The sequence below is a fragment of the Coregonus lavaretus genome (genome assembly GCF_964263955.1).
Source record: "Coregonus lavaretus genome assembly, chromosome: 38".
In the NCBI taxonomy this organism is placed as follows: domain Eukaryota; kingdom Metazoa; phylum Chordata; class Actinopteri; order Salmoniformes; family Salmonidae; genus Coregonus; species Coregonus lavaretus.
Window position 1 is genome coordinate 21,657,740 of NC_140025.1, and position 23,501 is coordinate 21,681,240.

General features: G+C 43.5%; 1 pseudogene across 1 annotated transcript; it reads left to right on the forward strand.

Moving 5' to 3' along the window:
* The first annotated feature begins 4,277 nt into the window (after positions 1-4,277).
* LOC311112079 (perilipin-2-like) lies at positions 4,278-7,689 on the forward strand (annotated as a pseudogene). Its single transcript has 8 exons — positions 4,278-4,344; positions 4,526-4,563; positions 4,813-5,008; positions 5,143-5,225; positions 5,336-5,582; positions 5,873-6,057; positions 6,931-6,996; positions 7,328-7,689. The product of its transcript is annotated as a perilipin-2-like (transcript).
* Positions 7,690-23,501: the final 15,812 nt, after the last annotated feature.

The following is a 23,501-nucleotide window of genomic DNA, read 5'->3' on the forward strand; positions in this document are numbered from 1 at the left end:
CCGTCTGAAGTTTGCCAATGAACATTGATTGAACACATGAACACATGATTCAGAGGAGAACTGGGTGAAAGTGTTGTGGTCAGATGAGACCAAAATCGAGCTCTTTGGCATCAACTCAACTCGCCGTGTTTGGAGGAGGAGGAATGCTGCCTATTACCCCAAGAACACCATCCCCACCGTCAAACATGGAGGTGGAAACATTATGCTTTGGGGGTGTTTTTCTGCTAAGGGGACAGGACAACTTCACCGCATCAAAGGGACGATGGATGGGGCCATGTAACGTCAAATCTTGGGTGAGAACCTCCTTCTCTCAACCAGGGCATTGAAAATGGGTCGTGGATGGGTATTCCAGCATGACAATGACCCAAAACACACGGCCAAGGCAACAAAGGAGTGGCTCAAGAAGAAGCACATTAAGGTCCTGGAGTGGCCTAGCCAGTCTCCAGACCTTAATCCCATAGAAAATCTGTGGAGGGAGCTGAAGGTTCGAGTTGCCAAACGTCAGCCTCGAAACCTTAATGACTTTTTGTTGTTATTCTGTCTCTCACTGTTCAAATACAATGTTGTCAGTGGGCAAACGTACAAAATCAGCAGGGGATCAAATAATACTTTTAATAAATACTTTTTTCCCTCACTGTATATTGTGGATAGAGAGTTACCTGTCTAACAGAACACAGAGGTGTTCTCCAACATCCTCCAGGTAGAATCAGGAATTCCCCCAGGGCAGCTGTCTAGGCCTTTTATCAATCTTTACTAATGACATGCCACTGGCCTTGAGTAAAGCCAGTGTGTCTATGAATCCGGATGATTCAACACTATACACATCAGCTACTACAGTGAGTGAAATCACTGCAACACTTAACAAAGAGCTGCAGTTAGTTTCAGAATGGGTGGTAAGGAATAAGTTAGTCCTAAATATTTCTAAACTAAAAGCATTGTATTTGGGACAAATCATTCACTAAACCCTAAACCTCAAATAATGGCTGCAGCTAATGGGGATCCTTAATAAATACAAATACAAATGAAGCTCCCGACGAACAGTTATTGTGCTGACGTTGCTTCCAGAGGCAGTTTGGAACTCGGTAGTAAGTTTTGCAACCTAAGACAGACGCGCTTCAGCACTCCGAGGTCCCATTCTGTGAGCTTGTGTGGCCTACCACTTCGCGGCTGAGCCGTTGTTTCTCTTAGATCTTTACACTTCACAATAACAGCACTTACAGTTGACTGGGGCAGCTCTAGCAGGGCAGACATTTGACGAACTGACTTGTTGGAAAGGTGGCATCCTATGACGGTGCCACGTTGAAGGTCACTGAGCTCTTCAGTATGGGCCATTCTACTGCCAATGTTTGTCTATGGAGATTGCATGGCTGTGTGCTCGATTTTATATACCTGTCAGCAACGGGTGTGGCTGAAATAGCCAAATCCACTAATTTGAAGGGGTGTCCACATACTTTTTGCCATGTAGTGTACATTCTAATACCCTCCATTCACAGAATGGAAGACACAGCTTAGGTTTTTAAAAATCCAACACATTAATGCTGATATCAAATGACTATGGAATCCATTGTCACACATTTTGTAGATGCAGAAATCAAATTACTATGGAATCCAGCCACTTGTGATCAGTTAAATTGTCAGACAATTTACATACTGTACCAGCTAAGAATAATTCTAAGAATTTTCTTTACATATTTACTGTTCATGTTATGTAATGTAATGTGTTCTAATGTGTTCAATTTATTTGGAATATTGCCGACCATGCTGCTATCTTGTACCAGATCTGTCATGCAGAAGAGATTTCTATCTCAATGAAACTAACATGAGGCAGAAACTAACACAAGGTTTAATTTTTAAAAAGATTACATAAAACAGTCACTCAGACTCTGGATGATTGCAGCCAAGGCCATTCACACTGTTCTGTGTTCTCCATAGATTAGTCTCTCGGAGAGGTAAATCAAAATACATGATGAACACAGTCAATTACATTTACATTACATTTTAGTCATTTAGCAGACGCTCTTATCCAGAGCGACTTACAGTTAGTGAATACATACTGGTCCCCCGTGGGAAATGAACCCACAACCCTGGCGTTGCAAACACCATGCTCTATCAACTGAGCTACATCCCTGCCGGCCATTCCCTCCCCTACCCTGGACAACGCTAGGCCAATTGTGCGCTGCCCATGAGAACACAGTGGGATTACTGTATATGAGAACACAGTGAGAACACAGCACATTCAATGGATAGCAGGAAAAAGTCAAGAACCCTTTACACTACACAGAGTGAGCATACCACCAAAGCACCAATAAGATTAAAAACCTTGGCAGAAATTCTGGTGTGCTTATGCCTACATACAGCATGGATGCCACACCATACCCCTCCTGCAAGAAAGCACACAAACCACTTCTAACACCAATGTAAGTAACACTTCAAGGGATTGGGGCAGTGGGGCTCATTCCAGGGACCCTAACTTATAAGGCTTGTACACTCCTTGTGCCAATTGTGTATAGTGCCTTCCATATAAGTGGGTTTGGCATGGCTCCATATGGCAAGGGACTCTACAATATGAACACTTTATAGGTGCCATAGTTTGTTAAGAAAACACGTTATTGTTTATTTTGTTTCGGTAGCATTATCCCAAGCCTATCTATTAAGCTATCATATATTAACTGCATGTCAACTGCATGTCTGTATCCTATATTGTGTTACCGTAGAAGGCCTTCTACTGTGTAGACCTAATTAATTGACTGAAACGAACCTGAAGGTGGTGGTATTGGACATGTGACCCTCCAATAGCTTGTACTTTTTTGGACACCCGAGGAGCCACAGTTCTTTTAGAGTGGAACTTGTCACCGTACTCTGTGCTCACAAAAAATAGTTGTTTAATCTTTGCAACTTGACAAGAACATGAATAAATATGAAAATAACAATTGAATGGGTAAACCTAATAACCAAAGAACATGAACAATAACATGAACTACAAAATTCTAATTATAGACTGCGATTGCATAAACCATTATCTGATGTAGCCGTGGTTAGGCTGTGTTAGGAAGTGATGTCACTCCTAAGAGATGATGCAAAGATACATTTAGAAAATTAATTTGTATTGATGTAAATGTACATTTACCGGCATGACCATAGTAGAAAAATAATTTGTCCCACAACACAGAATTGTAATTTGCCAAAGTGATCTTCTTTGATAGTTAGCCTACCATGCATAGCCTATCTCGTTCACTTTCTCGGCACAAGGCTACTTGAAAAAATACTTACCCGCAGGTTCAGATCTGGCATAAGCACTGGGTCATCATGTTTACACCATCTGAACGAGTCCCAGTGTCCTCAACAACATTGGAGGGGGTAGGTCAGGTGGGCATTTATATCACCTAGGAAGTTCTAAAGTATGGAATTAGATACTATTTCCTAAGCAAATAGCCTGCAAATAATAAGTTAGCCCACATTTCTTCTCTAGCCTATAGCGTAATTTTAGTTTTAGGCAATTTGTGTGTTTAAGACCAGGAAGCGCTGATGATGTAATAAACGGATGGCAGTTTATAGCGCGACTTATGACGTGGTCTCACATAAATAAATACAACTCCCAAAAGTTTAAACGTTTTCAAGGTTTCTTACATTACACTAGCTATTACTTTTTATACAGGCTTTTATTGTCTATCTGAAAGCCTTCGATCCTCTGAGTAAGAAATAGAGGACAGACAGGCTATGGACACGAAGAATGCGGACGTCTTTCCCGTGATCAGCACCATGTACAGCTCCTGCATATCCCCGTTGGCGATAGGACTAGGCTACCTTGTAATTTTTCACATGGAGACAGGTGAAATGAGACATTCATAAAATATGAACTTAAAATGATTAGTCTAAGCCTACGTATGATATAATTTAAGTGGCAAGCAAAAAACAAACACACACATAGTAACACACACACAGTAATCCTTCAAAGTGTGATTGACATCGCGTCTGTGTGTGTGTGTGTGTGTGCGTGTGTGCGTGTGTGCATGCGCGCGCATCTCATCCATCTTCTTCCTTTCCTCGTCTACGCTGATTCATAGTCACTAATTAGGGGGGGAAACAACAGGTGAAAGCAATAGCCTAATGAATATATATCAGGAATTGGGTTTCAGCTGTCGCATTTAATTCATAGGACCGATAAGGTAAAGGAAAGGACACCACTTTGTACCATAGAGATCCAGCCTGTGTGCGTTTTGTTTGCTATTAGCCTGACATATTATTGTTGCTGTCCAATTCTCCTATGCCCTATCGTCATGGTGCAAGGGACATCGCAAGAAAGAATGTGGTTTTACAAAGAACAGGCAGGTAAATGTTTGGCAGGTGAATGGACAAAGCAACAATTTCTAAAGCAAGTTATTAGTAATTAGTAATTTTGCTCAGGGGGCACATGAAAAGCGTTTATACTTTGAACCATCTCCTTTCTCATGCAACTCTGAAATTAAATGGATTTGTAAAATATCAATTAACAGTTAAATAACCCTAATCTATCTTTAATTAATAGGGCGAAGTATGATGCCTGGGAATCATAACTTGAGTCCGGTTGGTTCAATTGAAATTCTTGCCAGACAGCCACTAAGCCTACACAGCACGTTCCCTATGTTTTGTATTCCTACTACTCAACCATGTTCTAGCTATATTAACTGCTTGCTTAGTGTTCGTGAGAGCACTGATGACCTAAAGTAGCCATACCCAGTGAAAGTGTTTTGCATTGGTTGTAGGCCTTTGATTGGTCATAGGTATTTTTATTAGTCATGACTTGTGGTCACAGTTTGCTATGTTTCTTGACAGAATGTGATCTTTCGTTTGGCTAACCTCCCCATGGTTAGCTCAGCGTGTGCACTCGTATCTGTCTTGTATTGTGACACCAAGAGCAACCACCCCTACATCAGATCGTTGTGTAAGGTGGTGGAGATTAGTGTGATGACCTTAACCTCTGTAGCCTGTAACAGTGCCACCCCCATCATCATTAAGCTGGAGCCCCAAAGTAAGTACATAGATGCTCTGTCACCTTCTTTCCACTGTTTCCACACTTACAGAATCACTTTGGTCCAAACCAGGGCTTGAATTGTGACAATTCTGTCTCACACCAAATCCAACCCCTCTGCTGTGCTCCCACAGTTTCCATTGTGAATGATCTTGCATGTAAAGGCCTAGATAAGCTTGAGAGTACGTTGCCAGTGCTTCAACAGCCTTCACAGCAGGTGAACTCAATCTCTATGTCCCAATCCTTTTATTTGCTGTCTTTTTGTGTTAAATATATTTAACATTACTGTAAGAACTGTCTTTGTGCTCAATTCTCATTATCACCCAGATTGTTTCAGATGTGAAGAATATAATGATGGAGGCCAAAGATGCTGTTGCTGTCCGCGGCGCAAAGAACTGCATGTATTACACCATGACTGGAATGGTTGCGATGACAAAAGGCACAAGTGGTGGCAGAGTCAACGTGGTGTCCCTGGAGCATGCGGTCCAGCTGGTTAGCGTGGGACTGGAATCTGCACTGAGCCTGTCAGAAACCCTGGTGGACCAAGCCCTTCCTCCGACCTATGAAGAGATGGGTGAGTGGGGCTAATGCTTGGGTGTGTTCATTAGTGGCACACCATAGCAAAACACAAAATATTTCGCAACGGACACACTTTACTCCAAACGCTCTGCAACATGATGTAAAAGTGAGGGGCTATTTACACATGCATATCAAAGTGTAATCCACAATGTTTTGCACCTTAAACTATGGTTTTCCAAGGCCTCTGGTAACTTATACTGACAGACATAAAGGGCAACTGAAAGCTGATGTGTTCTTCTGTAACCTTCCATCCCTCATCACACCGACTTGTCGGTCTGTCTTTAGAAGACGAGGTAAAGACTGTGAAGGGCTTTGATGTTGCCGCCGCCAGGCTCAGCTCTCCTGTCCGACTGGTTTCCCTCACTGTCAAGCTGTGTAGACGAGCATACCACCAGGCAGAGGAGAAGGTGCGCTCTGTCAAAGTCTGTGGTCAGAAATCCCTCAACTTGCTTCAGTACACCATGAACTTGGTAAGCCTGGTAGATGCTTAAACCAGTGTTTTTCTAGAAGTCCATTTGGGAGAGGGACCCACCCACTGATGGGTTTTGGTAGCCTATTAGTTTCAGGTCAGTTTGGGGTCCTGGCTTGATTCAATTTGCTGATGTCAATGTTGTGAACAGTGCGCCCCATGGTGGGGTTATGGTATGAGCAGGCATAAGCTACAGAAAACAAACACAATTACATTTTATCGATGGCAATTTGAATGCACAGACGAGATCCTGAGGCCCATTGTTCTGCCATTCATCCGCCACCATCACCTCATGTTTCAGCATGATAATGCATGGCCCCATGTCGCAAGGGTCTGTACACAATTCCTGGAAGCTGAAAATGTCAGTTCTTCCATGGCCTGCATACTCACCAGACATGTCACCCATTGAGCATGTTTGGGATGCTCTGGATCAACGTGTATGACAGCGTGTTCCAGTTCCCTCCAATATCCAGCAACTTCGCACAGCCATTGAAGAGGAGTGGGACAACATTTCACAGGTCACAAACCACCTGATCAACTTTGTGACGGAGACGTGTTGCGCTGCGTAAGGCAAATGGTGGTCTCGAGATACTTATGGTTTTCTGATCCACCCCCTTTACCTTTTTAAGATATCTGTGACCAACAGATGCATATCTGTAGTCATTTGAAATCCATGGATTAGGGCATAATTAATTTATATAAATTGACTGATTTCTTTTTATATGAACTAACAGTAAATCTTTGCAATTTGTTGCATGCTGCGTTAATTTTTCTTCAGTATAGTTGTCCTCCAATTATCGTATTCTTGAAATTGAAACACTGTACTTTGATTGTAAACTGACCATTATGCTTCTGATGGAATTGATGTGTGCAGGACAATCTTGGCGCCTTGGTGGAATGGACTAGTAATGTTCAAGAGAAGGAAGACAAGGAGACCGAGGTATTATAAAATCTATTTACTAATGTACTGTGTTGGTGGACATGAGTCTTAAAAGCTGTGATTATTACTTTTACAAGCTTGCTCTAGGGGTTCTCAAATGTTCCTTCCTAGAAATTGGATCATATTCATTATCTATTCAAGTGGCTAATTGAAAAATCCTTACTGAAAACATGTCAATTCCGGTACTGCAATGTTAAACAAAACAGAATTGCACTCAACCATGCTGTTGACAGTTTCCCAGACCAAGCGTTGGCTATATTCACTTGACACGTTCGCTTGCATGGTTCAGCTCAGTACCACATAAAGCAGTACATAACCTCTGTTTCTCCAGCGGGTGGTTATCCACAGCCTGGAAGTCTCTCCCAGTGTGAGTCACCAGCTGCAGAGCAGCTGTCTGAGCCTGGCCTGCAGCCTCCAAAGTCTCCCCCGCCACCTCCAGCAGCAGGCTGTGTGTGTGCTGCTTTCTGCCTCACAGATCTTACACAACTTTAGTTCCGCTGACCCCCACCCGGGCATCAGACCTCAGGGCATAGTGAGCGGTTCTCTGGATGCCATCCTGGACTACCTGGTCCACAACATGCCCCTCAATTGGCTGGTGGGGCCCTGGTACCCTCGGACGCCCCCCATTACGCCAAGAGCCCAGACCAATGGTCGAAGGAGGAAGAGGCCTGCCAAGAAAACCGGTGTTTTTGACCATAAGTGTACTGTCACACCCTATGAACAATATTGATGTGGTTTGTGTTGGGAATCAGTCTTCTCAGATATAAGTATCCTTCTGAAATGTAGTGGTGTCTGTTTTTTATTAATATAATATTGGTCTAACACACAGCATCATGTTAATGCATTTGACCTGTGGGCATCTGTTCACATTTTCTAGACTTGGGTCAATAGACTCCGGTAAGGTCACAATCCATTTTGTTTGGGGTTTCTGTCACTGCTGTACTGCAAATCAATGTGTGGATGGCGCTGGAATTGTATGTTTCATGCTGTGGAAAGAATATGTTAAACCACAATAAATGACAATGCAAGTTATTTCCTTTGGCCTTGTCATTCATGGTTTGGTGTTCCTAAATGCTATTGTGATATCAAGATGACGTACTGCAATGCAACTAAATAAACAAAGAAATACCCCGTTCTAGGGCGACGGCAAAGACCATGACCCAACATGAGTGCCCCAATGTACAAAAAGTGAACCTGTCAAGACTGACAACATATCCTTGTACTCTGTGTCATTGCCAAACCTGTTTTGCTTGACAATGGAGTAAGCGAAAGTATAAAAATCTGGGGATCAGTTAGGCACTTTCCTCACCTGGTTATATAGGTCTTTATTGGATACTAATTGAAAGGAAATGACAAATACCAGCAGACTCACGCCTTACAACTGCGTTTCACACCCCTGCCTTAATGCCATAGTGGCCCTTCAAGTAAGGCATACTGTATAAACCCTTAAACTGCTACCTGGGTAATGTTCTGAGGCTTACTCTGTGCTCCCAGACTAGTGTGTCGGGATGGGGTACTGTGAAGGTAAACATGTATTTGAGTTCACACCGGTCAACCATATGATGATCATGGGAGATAAATGTGAAACTGGTATCTGACAGGTTCTTGAAGTGGAGCTTCCTTGTCCAGATTAGTTAGTGCCAAAGATGGAGAAAGACTGGCTGACTGTGATACAAAGCGAGTGAATGCTGAGACCCCAGTTGGGATATCTCACTGAAGGGAAGACTTAATCAGTTGATTCGGTGCAGTCATGATAGCGGGTTCCACTAAACTACCATATGGAATTGTTTTAAGATGGTCATACCAAGGATCATTTAGCTATGTGATTTTGAATTTTAGGACCCCTTTAGGTATCAAAAACAGTGATTTGATAACATTGAATTTGGCCGTGTGTGTGTGTATATATAGTGTAGCAGTATGTGGACACCCCTTAAAATTAGTGAATTCGGCTATTTCGGCCACACCCCTTCTCTGACAGGCGTAAAATCAAGCACACAGCCATGCAATCTCCATAGACACACATTGGCAGTAGAATGGCCTTACTGAAGAGCTCAGTGACTTTCAACATGGCACCGTCATAGGATGCCACCTTTCCAACAAGTCAAAATTCTGCCCTGCTACAGCTGCCTCAGTCAACTACATGCTGATGTTGTGAAGTGGAAACGTCTAGGAGCAGTAACGGGGCTCAGCCGAGAAGTCGTAGGCCACACAAGCTCACAGAATGGGATTGCAGACTGCTGAAACGCGTAGCGAGTAAAAATAGTCTGTCCTCGGTTGCAACACTCACTACCGAGTTCCAAACTGCCTCTGGAAGCAACGTCAGCACAAGAACTGTTCATCGGGAGCTTCATGAAATGGGTTTCTAAGGCCGAGCAGCAGCACACAAGCCTAAGATCACTGTACGCAATGCCAAGCGTTGGCTGGAGTGGTGTAAAGCTTGCCCCCATTGGACTTTGGAGCAGTGGAAACACATTCTCTGGAATGATGAATCACTCTTCACCGTCTGACGGACGAATCTGGGTTTGACGGATGCCAGGAGAACGGGGCTGTTTTTCATGGTTCGGGTTAGGCCCCTTAGTTCCAGTGAAGGGAAATCTTAACACTACAGCATGCAATGACATTCTAAACGATTCTGTGCTTCCAACATTGTGGCAACAGTTTGGGGAAGGACCTTTCCTGTTTCAGCATGACAATGCCCCCGTGCACAAAGTGAGGTCCATACAGAAATGGTTTGTCGAGATCTGTGTGGAAGAACTTTTTTTTGATCCAAGATGGCGTAGCAGCGTGGTCGTGGTTTTATTCATTGTCCTAGTGTAAATATCCCGTTTCTAGTTTTTTTTGTCTTTTGTATATATTTCTCAATTTTACTTTTCATTCTTTAACTAAATATACTTTCCTGCAACCCGCCTCACCCAACGTGGAAAGGATTCTATTATTTCTTTATAACTTTCATCAAGAACCTTAAGCTGAAACTAGTTTAGCTGCAACTGAATGGCCACTTGCTATTAGTCACCGTTAGCGTCTTCACCATTGTCCGTGGCCTACACTATCCACCAGCCAGCTCTAACTCTAGCCTGGACAATTCGTCGGCCAGTCTGCACAGCGTGCTATCGACCCAGAGCTTATCGGACTTTCTGCCGGAATCACTGGACCCTAGCGCCGGATCATCGCAACCAGCTAGCTAGCTGCAACCTGTTGTTGGCTAATTACCATTGCCCCATAGCAAGCACCAGTTAGCCTTGAGCTAGCCTCAGGCCCATCTCCCGGCTATCTACCTCTCTGTCAACCGGACGGGACCTCCTAGTGTTGACACTGAGCCCCGCCGATCCAACACGACTGGTTTGCCGACGAAATCGTCTGATGTGGTTTCAACAGGCTTCCCGTTGCGACGACCACGAAGATCCATCTGCTAGCCCCGGCCCGCTAGCACACGCAAACTACAACTGTGCTCCCTGCTAGCTGTGCTGAAGCACCAATTTGAACTGCTCTCGGACTCACATATTGCTGTTACTGGACCTTATGATCACTCAGCTGCACAGCTGATGCCTGCTGGACTGTTCCTTTACACGGTACCCTGTCCTGTTTATTCTGTTTAGCCTCAGCCCAAACTTTATCTCCATTACCAGTTGTTGTCTTAGCTCTCTCTAATAACACCTGTGATTGCTTTATGCCTCTCTCCCATGTCAATATGCCTTGCCTATTGCTGTTCCAGTTAGTTCTTATTATACAATTTCACTGTAGAACCCCAAGTCCCTCTCAAACTGCCTCAAATAGTTCCTTTGTTCCACCCCCCATACACGCCGAGACCGGCTCAATCAGTGCCTCCAGTGATGCTATCTCTTTCATTGTTACCCAACGCTTAGGTTTACCTCAACTGTACTCATATCCTTCCATATCCTTTTCTGTACATAATGCCCTGAATCTTTTCTACAATGCCCGGAGAACTGCCCCCTTTATTCTATGTACCCAACGCACTATAAGACCAGTTCTTAAAGCCTTTAGTCGTATCCTTATTCTAGTCCTCCTCTGTTCCTCTGGTGATGTAGAGGCTAACCCAGGCCCTGCAGCCCCCAGTATCACTCCTACTCCCCTGGAGCTATCATTTGTTGACTTCTGTAACCGTAAAAGCCTTGGTTTTCTGCACGTAAATATCAGAAGCCTCCTTCCTAAGTTTGAGTTATTCACTGCGTTAGCACACTCCGCCAACCCTGATGTTCTAGCAGTGTCTGAATCCTGGCTTAGGAAGGCCACCGAAAATTCTGAAATTTCCATCCCCAACTATAACATTTTCCGTCTAGATAGAACTGCCAAAGGGGGTGGAGTTAGCCTGCAGAGCTCTATCATACTACCCAGGTCTGTGCCCAAACAGTTTGAGCTTCTACTTCTAAAAATCCACCTTTCCAGAAATAAATCTCTCACTGTTGCCGCTTGCTACAGACCACCCTCAGCCCCCAGCTGTGCCCTGGACACCATATGTGAATTGATTGCCCCCCATCTATCCTCAGAGTTCGTACTGCTTGGTGACCTAAATTGGGATATGCTTAACACCCCGGCCATCCTACAATCTAAACTAGATGCCCTCAATCTCACACAAATTATCAACGAACCTACCAGGTACAACCCTAAATCCGTAAACATGGGTACCCTCATAGATATCATCCTGACTAACCTACCCTCTAAATACACCTCCGCTGTCTTCAACCAGGATCTCAGCGATCACTGCCTTATTGCCTGCGTCCGTAACGGGTCCGCGGTCAAACGACCACCCCTCATCACTGTCAAACGCTCCCAAAAACACTTCAGCGAGCAGGCCTTCCTAATTGACCTGGCCCAGGTATCCTGGATGGATATAGATCTCATTCCGTCAGTAGAGGATGCCTGGTTGTTCTTTAAAAGTAATTTCCTCTCAATCTTAAATAAACATGCCCCATTCAAAAAATACAGAACTAAGAACAGATATAGCCCCTGGTTCTCCTCAGACTTGACTGCCCTTGACACACACAAAAACATCCTGTGGCTTACTGCATTAGCATCAAATAGCCCCCGCGATATGCAACTTTTCAGGGAAGTTAGGAACCAATATACAGCAGCAGTTAGGAAAGCAAAGGCTAACTTTTTCAAACAGAAATTTGCATCCTGTAGCACTAACTCCAAAAAGTTTTGGGACACTGTAAAGTCCATGGAGAATAAGAGCACGTCCTCCCAGCTGCCCACTGCACTGAGGCTAGGAAACACTATCACCACCGATAAATCTACAATAATCGAGAATTTCAACAAGCATTTTGCTACGGCTGGCCATGCTTTCCACCTGGCTACCATTACCCCGGCCACCAGCTCTACACCCTCCGCTGCAACTTGCCCATGCCCCCCCCCCCCCCCCGCTTCTCCTTCACACAAATCCAGACAGCTGATGTTCTGAAAGAGCTGCAAAATCTGGACCCCTACAAATCTTCTGGGCTAGACAATCTGGACCCTTTCTTTCTAAAACTAGCTGCCGAAATTGTCGCAACCCCTATTACTAGCCTGTTCAACCTCTCTTTCGTAACGTCTGAGATCCCCAGAGATTGGAAAGCTGCCGCGGTCATCCCCCTCTTCAAAGGGGGTGACACTCTAGATCCAAACTGTTACAGACCCATATCCATCCTGCCCTGCCTTTCAAACGTTTTTGAAAGCCAAGTTAACAAACAGATCAGCGACCATTTCGAATCCCACCGTACCTTCTCCGCTGTGCAATCCGGTTTCCGAGCTGGTCATGGGTGCACTTCAGCCACGATCAAGGTCCTAAACGATATTATAACCGCGATCGATAATAGACAGTACTGTGCAGCCGTATTCATTGACCTGGCCAAGGCTTTCAACTCTGTCAACCACCGCATTCTTATTGGCAGACTAAATAGCCTTGGTTTCTCAAATGACTGCCTCGCCTGGTTCACCAATTACTTCTCAGATAGAGTTCAATGTGTCAAATCGGAGGGCCTGTTGTCTGGACCTATGGCAGTCTCAATGGGGGTGCCACAGGGTTCAATTCTTGGGCCGACTCTTTTCTCTGTGTATATCAATGATGCCGCTCTTGCTGCTGGTGACTCTCAGATCCACCTCTACGCAGATGACACCATTTTGTATACATCTGGCCCTTCATTGGACACTGTGTTAACAAACCTCCAAACGAGCTTCAATGCCATACAACACTCCTTCAGTAGCCTCCAACTGCTCTTAAACACTAGTAAAACTAAATGCATGCTCTTCAACCGAACGCTGCTTGCACCCGCCCACCCGACTAGAATCACTACTCTCGACGGGTCTGACCTAGAGTATGTGGACAACTACAAATACCTAGGTGTCTGGTTAGACTGTAAACTCTCCTTCCAGACTCACATTAAGAATCTCCAATCCAAAGTTAAATCTAGAATCGGTTTCCTATTTCGCAACAAAGCCTCCTTCACTCATGCTGCCAAACATGCCCTCGTAAAACGATCCTTGACTTCGGCGATGTCATTTACAAAATAGCCTCCAACATTCTACTCAGCAAATTGGATGTAGTCTATCACAGTGCCATCCGTTTTGTCTCCAAAGCCCCATATACTACCCACCACTGTGACCTGTACGCTCTTGTTGGCTGGTCCTCACTACATATTCGTCGCCAAACCCACTGGCTCCAGGCCATCTATAAATCACTGCTAGGCAAATCCCCGCCTTATCTTAGCTCATTGGTCACCATAGCAACACCCACCCGTAGTATGCGCTCCAGCAGATATATCTCACTGGTCATCCCCAAAGCCAACACCTCCTTTGGCCGCCATTCCTTCCAGTTCTCTGCTGCCAATGACTGGAACAAACTGCAAAAATCTCTGAAGCTGGAGACACTTATCTCCCTCACTAACTTTAAGCATCAGTTGTCAGAGCACCTTACCGATCACTGCACCTGTACACAGCCCATCTGAAATTAGCCCGCCCAACTACCTCATCCCTATATTGTTATTTATTTTGCTCATTTGTACCCCAGTATCTCTATTTGCACATCATCTCTTGCACATCTATCATTCCAGTGTTAATACTAATTGTAATTATTTTTGCACTATAGCCTATTTATTGCCTTACCTCCATAACTTGCTACATTTGCACACACTGTATATTTTTCTGTTGTATTTTTGACTTTGTTTTGTTTTACCCCATATGTAACTCTGTGTTGTTGTTTTTATCGCACTGCTATGCTTTATCTTGGCCAGGTCGCAGTTGTAAATGAGAACTTGTTCTCAACTGGCTTACCTGGTTAAATAAAGGTGAAATAAAAATAAAATAAAAATTAAAAACTTGACTGGCCTGACAGAGCCCTGACCTCAACCCCATTGAACACCTTTGGGATGAATTGGAACGCCAACTGCGAGCCAGGCCTAATCGCCCAACATCAGTGCCCAACCTCACAAGTCCCCACAACAATGTTCCAACATCTAGTGGAAAGCCTTCCCAGAAGAGAGGAGGCTGTTATAGCAGCAAAGGGGGGGACCAACTCTATATTAATGCCCATGATTTTGGAATGAGATGTTCGACGAGCAGGTGTCCACATACTCTTGGTCATGTAGTGTATTAGCCCATAGAAACGCATTGAACAACAGATTCATAGATGGAAAAACGGAGTCAAAAAATGTATCAAAAGTACGTTTGTTTTAAAGTGGATGTCATATCTGAGAGATGAGAAAGATCAGGAAATTTATATTTTCTACCCATATTTAACCCCTTTTTATGGGGCACTAAACTACTTATATATACATATATACACACATCTTTTTTTTTTCTTTACTGGTACAGGGCTTCCTTCAGACGAGGCTTGTCGGCGTCCTAGAGCAAAATAACCGATGTGTTCGTGAGAGTCTCACCTTTCCATAGAGGGGTCATATTAGTGTGTAGCCCAAACTTTTCGGACTCTACAGACAGAAGTTGGCAGATCAACAGTACCGACGTCAGACGAATACCGTGACACTTGTGGGGGTCATAGCGCAAAACTGAGAACCATAATGTTTGTGAGTCAAATTTTTCCAGAGTGGATCGATGAGACTAGTTTATAGGCCAAACCGTTCAGACACTACAGACGTTTTCGTGAGAAGAATGATTAGCTTGGCCACCTTCCACCGCAGATGCAGATTTTGACGGGGATTTGTTAATGCTAATTCGATTTCCGCGGGGTGTGGACATCGACTCCAGGGGGTTAACTGCATCACGTCTTGGTTTGGAGACCTGGGCATATGGACAGATGAGAGCTGTGCCACCAACCTCCCTTCTGCTACAGTAGCTAGGTTTCCATCCAATTGACGACAGATTTTCATGCAAATATCCTAGAATCCGCATAAAGAAAATATGCGCATTTGGACAAATGGACTTCCACCAAAAATTAGTGGGTGATGATGTATGTAGTGCACACAATGTACTTTTTCGCCTAAGTTTTTGTGTACCGAATAAAAAATCGAAAGTTCAATGTGTTTCCATCTCATTTTCAACTCTACCGATTAGTTTTGCCAAAAACAACTGCGTTAACCTCTACGGGATCGGTGTCCCGTATATGGGACAGTTGAGCTAACGTGCGCTAATGTGATTAGCATGACTCTTGTAAGTAACAGCAAAATTTCCAGAACATACAGTGAGGGAAAAAAGTATTTGATCCCCTGCTGATTTTGTACGTTTGCCCACTGACAAAGACATGATCAGTCAGAATAACACCAAAAAAATCCAGAAAAACGCATGTCAAATATTTTATGAATTGATTTGCATTTTAATGAGGGAAATAAGTATTTGACCCCTCTGCAAAACATGACTTAGTACTTGGTGGCAAAACCCTTGTTAGCAATCACAGAGGTCAGATGTTTCTTGTAGTTGGCCACCAGGTTTGCACACATCTCAGGAGGGATTTTGTCCCACTCCTCTTTGTAGATCTTCTCCAAGTCATTAAGGTTTCGAGGCTGATGTTTGGCAACTCGAACCTTCAGCTCCCTCCACAGATGTTCTATGGGATTAAGGTCTGGAGACTGGCAAGGCCACTCCAGGACCTTAATGTGCTTCTTCTTGAGCCACTCCTTTGTTGCCTTGGCCGTGTGTTTTGGGTCATTGTCATGCTGGCATACCCATCAACGACCCATTTTCAATGCCCTGGCTGAGGGAAAGAGGTTCTCACCCAAGATTTGACGGTACATGGCCCCGTCCATCGTCCCTTCGATGCAGTGAAGTTGTCCTGTCCCCTTAGCAGAGAAACACCCCCAAAGCATAATGCTTCCACCTCCATGTTTGATGGTGGGGATGGTGTTCTTGGGGTCATAAGCAGCATTCCTCCTCCTCCAAACACGGCGAGTTGAGTTGATGCCAAAGAGCTCGATTTTGGTCTCATCTGACCACAACACTTTCACCCAGTTCTCCTCTGAATCATTCAGATGTTCATTGGCTAACTTCAGACGGGCCTGTATATGTGCTTTCTTGAGCAGAGGGACCTTGCGGGCACTGCAGGATTTCAGTCCTTCACGGCGTAGTGTGTTACCAATTGTTTTCTTGGTGACTATGGTCCCAGCTATCTTGAGATCATTGACAAGATCCTCCCGTGTAGTTCTGGGCTGATTCATCACCGTTCTCATGATCATTGCAACAAGTTTTTCCCCACAAAAGGGCTTTTTTACAGACAGAAATACTCCTCAGTTTCATCAGCTGTCCGGGTGACTGGTCTTAGACGATTCTGCAGGTGAAGAAGCCGGATGTGGAGGCCCTGGGATGGCGTGGTTACACATGGTCTGCGGTTGTGAGGCCGGTTGGACGTACTGCCAAATTCTCTAAAATGACGTTGGTAGAGAAATTAACATTCAATTCTCTGGCAACAGCTCCTGCAGTCAGCATGCCAATTGCACACTCCCTCAAAATTTGAGACATCTGTGGCATTGTGTTGTGACTTTTATTGTCCCCAGCAGAAGGTACACGTGTAATGATCATGCTGTTTAATCAGCTTCTTGATATGTCAGGTCGATGGATTATCTTGGCAAAGGAGAAATGCTCACTAACAGGGATGTAAACAAATTTGTACACAACGTTTTAGAGAAATAAGGTTTTGTGCGTATGTAACATTTCTGGTATCTTTTATTTCAACTCATGAAACATGGGACCAGCACTTTACATGTTGCGTTCTATATTTTTGTTCAGTATAATTTTACAGAGACAAAAACATCCCACCATGTCGACTGGACAAATGATCTGTTGGAATGTTTCTATCGCACCTGTTCTGATTATTTTTTTTATACGATATGACTTTACTCGCATAAAAACTGTGGATGGAAACGTGGCTGGTGGTCAGTTGATTTGGTGCTTCAGAAGTGTGTTGTCCTCTTTTCTCTGACGGAATTCACAGAATGGATTTTGCATTTTTTTCAGCAATAACAACAACAATGACCCCAACAACTGAACCACTACTGACAACTGAACCTGCAACGACTGCACTACTGACAACTGAACCTGCAACTACTAATAACTGAACCTACAGCCACCCCGCTACTGACAACTGAACCTCAACTGAACAAACAACCACTGCACTACTGACCACTGAACAAAACCACTTGACTTTTTCCACATTTTGTTAAGTTACAGCCTCATTTTCCTTTCTCTCTCTCCATCAACTCCATTCAAATTGCATCCAAAATAGATAATCCTGTTCTAGATTGATATACATTATAGCCCAATATATAGATGTCCTAGCCTACCTCTTTCAGTTAATAAATTCAATGCAGTATTAGCCTTATATTTATCTAATTAATGATGGGTTATGCATAATAAGCTTCTAACTCTCTTGTGCAATATGCAAGCACCTGTGCTCCGCTGGCCTCTCCTTAAAAAACGCTCCTTAGCTCTTAGAGTCCCATGCAGGAAAAGCTAGACTAGAATAGCTTGCTGGACATTTTTTTTGCATTTCTTATACCAATTTAATATATTCGAAGAGGGATGCAAGCTCTTTTTTGCTGAATGTTAAATACAGTCGCCAATAGAAATCACGTGTTAATAATTAACTCATTAGGATTTGGGGCACCTTGAGAGGTAACTCTTGTTTAAAGAGTTACCATCTCCCGAATTAAACTCTAGAAGGTTTATACCTATCACATCGATATACAGTCAACTTATTAATCATAACCACTTATCATATCATCATTCTGAACGTTGTAACCTCCTTGCACCTGCAAAAAACCCAGCCTTACTTATGATTCAGTACTACACAAATTGGTTTAATTATTTATTTACTAGCTAACTAAATGGTAACGCAGGATAACATACACACTCAATACATTAACAACAGGTCCCTAGTGGACTGACAACAACATGACTGCTTGTTACAAAAGAGGGAGAGTTAGAGAGACAAGGACAGAGACACAACGTTGGTACATTTAGAAACTACTCTCACTTATATTTCTCCTATACTTTGCACACGAACCGCCGCCTGCTTGGAGTAAGAAATCATGAATGTATTTACATGAGGTGCCGCCGTGTAGCTCTCTCTCTCGGAACCGGGCCGCCCTGGAAAGGGAGTTGGTTGGGCATTCTCGCAGCTCGCTCGTAAGGCTCTGATTGTCCAACCGTTACAACAAGTCTTCTACTGTTGTGGTCCTCTGTAGTTGTCCGGTGACTTGTTATGAAGTCCTAAACAGAACTACAGAATGGATTTTCCTTCCACTCGTTCTGGAAGATTGCTTCTTTGAAGATAGGCTAGCCATCTGTGTTGATGGTTCCTCAGTGGGATGATGTAGGATGGCTTGAATAGAGTAGTAGAATGGTCCCACTTAACTTCACTTTCCAATATACTGTATTTAAGACAGCTAATCAGCCATACCAGTGATTATCCTGGAGGGAGTTTTCTTCTCCACCTCGTTTTGCAATTCAGAGTTCAAACCACTTTAGACGTGCAGCTGCAGCTTTACGTCTTTCTGGTCTGAATGTTAATTTCTTTACCGATCCTTTATGCACTCTGGTCGAAAGGGGCGGTTCCGTCAGGCTCACACGCTCTCTGACCTCACTCGGGGCGTGACTTGTCACTTGTACAAAGTTATGTCAAGCTCCTAAAATCATGTCCCTCTCTTAACAAAAACACTTTCATAATTTTTCATGTTTCATGCACAACGCATCAGATGGACACTTCACACATATAGTTTGTATACTTATAAAGTTAAAGTATTTCCTTTATAACATTTTTAATGACATCACAAAATAACCAACAATATGACATTCGTTTTCTATAGATCGCCTCTGACCATTCCCCCCATTCTCTGTTAGGAATATTGTTCCAGTATTCGCTTTTGAACGTGTTAAAGTTTCAGCTGTAAAAAGTATCTGGAGACAAAGCACATTCCTTTGTGAATTTGGAGAGGTAGACCCTGGATCTTCTCTCCTTTGATTTACAACAGGGGCGTGAAGTGTCAACCCCACACCAGTTCCCTCCTCCCCCCCTCTGCGGGTGAGAGGGGGTCTGGTGGAAATTATTCATTGCAAAGCTGATCCATTTGGATCGTCACAGGACAGTCATGACAGTCCCCCTCTGGTGAGTTCAATATTGGAAGGATTCTGCAAGTTGATTCCCTACCACCTCCACTTGTGTGGTGGTGATCCCATCTCTTGCTGTTAGTTTGGCTCTACAGTGTTCTTCGCTGGTGATAGGCTTAAGTCCACAAAGACGCTCAGTGTTATCCTTGACGAAGGGTTTGCTAGTACAAAGGTAGTGGACGTCTTTGGTTAGAGTACACATTAACAGGTTAGGGGTGAGATAGAAATCTGGATTGTGTTCCTGATAAGCTATGACTGGGGATGTGGTGATTTTCACATGGGTGTTGTCGCACCAAAATCCTACGTTTTAGAACCGTTTTCAACCTATAGATATTCTCCAGTTCAACAACCGGCAGCGTCAGTAAAAATCCCACTTAGTTACGATTAACATCAACATGTATTGGAATTGCAGACCCCAGACTATAGGCCAGGTGTGACTGTAATGGCTTTATCGTGGTTGTGGTAGCTGAGGTCAATATGTTGTGCACCATTGAGAGGGACACTAGATATGAGGGGATTCTATTCATAGCCAAGTGGTCCATAGAAGAGCTAACTTCACGGAGAAAATCTTCCAACAACAATCGAACCAATTGGACATGGGCATAGTCATGGTTCATGACCTCTACTAACTTTCCTACCGACAGGAGTGTTTTGTTCAAGAGAGAAGCGTGTGTGTTTATTCACCAGAATAGTGTCCTGGAGAGACCTTCCCACATGCTGCAACCTGAGTGCCTGTGATTGCATCTGTTGTTGGATAAGTGGCATCTCTTCAGTAATCTGGCTAGACTGGCTGCGTTGACGGCAGTGGTACCTAGAGCAAATAGTGACCCTACGGTTGCACCTATTGAGAGTAGCGCCCAGATGAATCGTTTTTCTCGCCTGGCTCTGCTAGTTCTGACTGGGTGACTGTGAACTTTTGGAGTTGGGCCAACATGTGGGCAGTCTCAAGCTGGACGTGCTTAACTGCCTGGGTGGTCAAATCAGCCCCGGCCCAGCTCAAATGTGCCGCAGGTGGAATGTGTTGGCGGTACACGTTCTCTGCATCTAGGCGGACGTACACCCTCTGCGTGTATACTCTGCAGTTTGTTATAAGGAGTCCTGGATCATCACGGAGAACGATTCCCGTAGGGAGTCCACTCGTGAGTACATCTGCTGGTTTGGTTTTGACCAGGGCGCAGAGTGTCAGGATCAACCAAAGGAACTCCATCCTACAAAAACGCATAATTAGAGATATTATTTGTTTATTTCAGTTGTTTTTTTGTGAAAGAAAAACGTTTTTGACACAACTAATTTAGCTGATTTTCCTATTTCAAACAGCACAATGCAGGACAATATCAACAATTACAATGAAACGTACAGTTGAAGTCGGAAGTTTACATACACCTTAGCCAAATACATTTAAACTCAGTTTTTCACAATTCCTGACATACAGTGAGGGAAAAAAGTATTTGATCCCCTGCTGATTTTGTATGTTTGCCCACTGACAAAGAAACGATCAGTCTATAATTTTAATGGTAGGATTATTTGAACAGTGAGAGACAGAATAACGACAAAAAAATCCAGAAAAACGCACGTCAAAAATGTTATAAATTGATTTGCATTTTAATGAGGGAAATAAGTATTTGACCCCTCTGCAAAACATGACTTAGTACTTGGTGGCGCTGCTGGATTTTAGTCCTTCACGGCGTAGTGTGTTACCAATTGTTTTCTTGGTGACTATGGTCCCAGCTGCCTTGAGATCATTGACAAGATCCTCCCGTGTAGTTCTGGGCTGATTCCTCACCGTTCTCATGATCATTGCAACTCCACGAGGTGATATCTTGCATGGAGCCCCAGACCGAGGGAGATTGACAGTTATTTTGTGTTTCTTCCACTTGCGAATAATCTCACCAACTGTTGTCACCTTCTCACCAAGCTGCTTGGCGATGGTCTTGTAGCCCATTCCAGCCTTGTGTAGGTCTACAATCTTGTCCCTGATATCCTTGGATTGCTCTTTGGTCTTGGCCATGGTGGAGAGTTTGGAATCTGATTGATTGATTGCTTCTGTGGACAGGTGTCTTTTATACAGGTAACAAACTGAGATTAGGAGCACTCCCTTTAAGAGTGTGCTCCTAATCTCAGCTCGTTACCTGTATAAAAGACACCTGCGAGCCAGAAATCTTTCTGATTGAGAGGGGGTCAAATACTTATTTCCCTCATTAAAATGCAAATCAATTTATAACATTTTTGACATGCGTTTTTCTGGATTTTTTTGTTGTTATTCTGTCTCTCACTGTTCAAATAAACCTACCATTAAAATTATATATTGATCATTTCTTTGTCAGTGGGCAAACGAACAAAATCAGCAGGGGATCAAATACCTTTTTCCCTCACTGTATAATCCTAGTAAAAATTCCCTGTAAGTTAGGATCACCACTTTATTTTAAGAATGTGAAATGTCAGAATAATAGTAGAGAGAATCATTTATTTCAGCTTTTATTTCTTTCATCACATTCCCAGTGGGTCAGAAGTGTACATACACTTAATTAGTATTTGGTAGCATTGCCTTTAAATTGTTTAGCTTGGGTCAAATGTTTCGGGTAGACTTCCACAAGCTTCCCACAATAAATTGGATGAATTTTGGGCCATTCCTCCTGACAGAGCTGGTGTAACTGAGTCAGATTTGTAGGCCTCCTTGCTCGCACACGCTTTCTCAGTTCTGCCCACAAATGTTATATAGGATTGAGGTCAGGGCTTTGTGATGGCCACTCCAATACCTTGACTTTGTTGTCCTTAAGCCATTTTGCCACAACTTTGGAAGTATGCTTGGGGTCATTGTCCATGTGGAAGACCCATTTGCAACCAAGCTTTAACTTCCTGACTGATGTCTTGAGATGTTGCTTCAATATATCCACATAATTTTCCTTCCTCATGATGCCATCTATTTTGTGAAGTGCACCAGTCCCTCCTGCAGCAAAGCACCCCCACAGCATGATGCTGCCACCCCACGTGATTCACGGTTGGGATGGTGTTCTTCGGCTTGCAAGCGTCCCCCTTTTTCCTCCAAACATAACAATGGTCATTATGGCCAAACAGTTCTATTTTTGTTTCATCAGACCAGAGGACATTTCTCCAAAAAGTACGATCTTTGTCCCCATGTGCAGTTGCAAACCGTAGTCTGGCTTTTTTATGGCGGTTTTGGAGCAGTGGCTTCTTTCTTGCTGAGCGGCCTTTCAGGTTATGTCGATATAGGACTCGTTTTACTGTGGATATAGATACTTTTGTACCTGTTTCCTCCAGCATCTTCACAAGGTCCTTTGCTGATGTTCTGGGATTGATTTGCTCTTTTCGCACGAAAGTACGTTCATCTCTAGGAGACAGAACGCGTCTCCTTCCTGAGCGGTATGACGGCTGCGTGGTCCCATGGTGTTTATACTTGCGTACTATTGTTTGTACAGATGAACGTGGTACTTTCAGGCGTTTGGAAATTGCTCCCAAGGATGAACCAGACTTGTGGAGGTCTACAATTTTTGTTCTGAGGTCTTGGCTGATTTCTTTTGATTTTCCCATGATGTCAAGCAAAGATGCACTGAGTTTGAAGGTAGGCCTTGAAATACATCCACAGGTATACCTCCAATTGACTCAAATTATGTCAATTAGCCTATCAGAAGCTAAAGCCATGCCATCATTTTCTGGAATTTTCCAAGCTGTTTAAAGTCACAGTCAACTTAGTATATGTAAACTTCTGACCCACTGGAATTGTGATACAGTGAATTATACGTGAAATAATCTGTCTGTAAACAATTGTTGGAAAAATTATTTGTGTCATGCACAAAGTAGATGTCCTAACCAACTTGCCAAAACTATAGTTTGTTAACAAGAAATGTGTGGCGTGGTTGAAAAACGAGTTTTAATGACTCCAACCTAAGTGTATGTAAACATCCGACTTCGACTGTATATCTTGTAGCTGGGAAGAG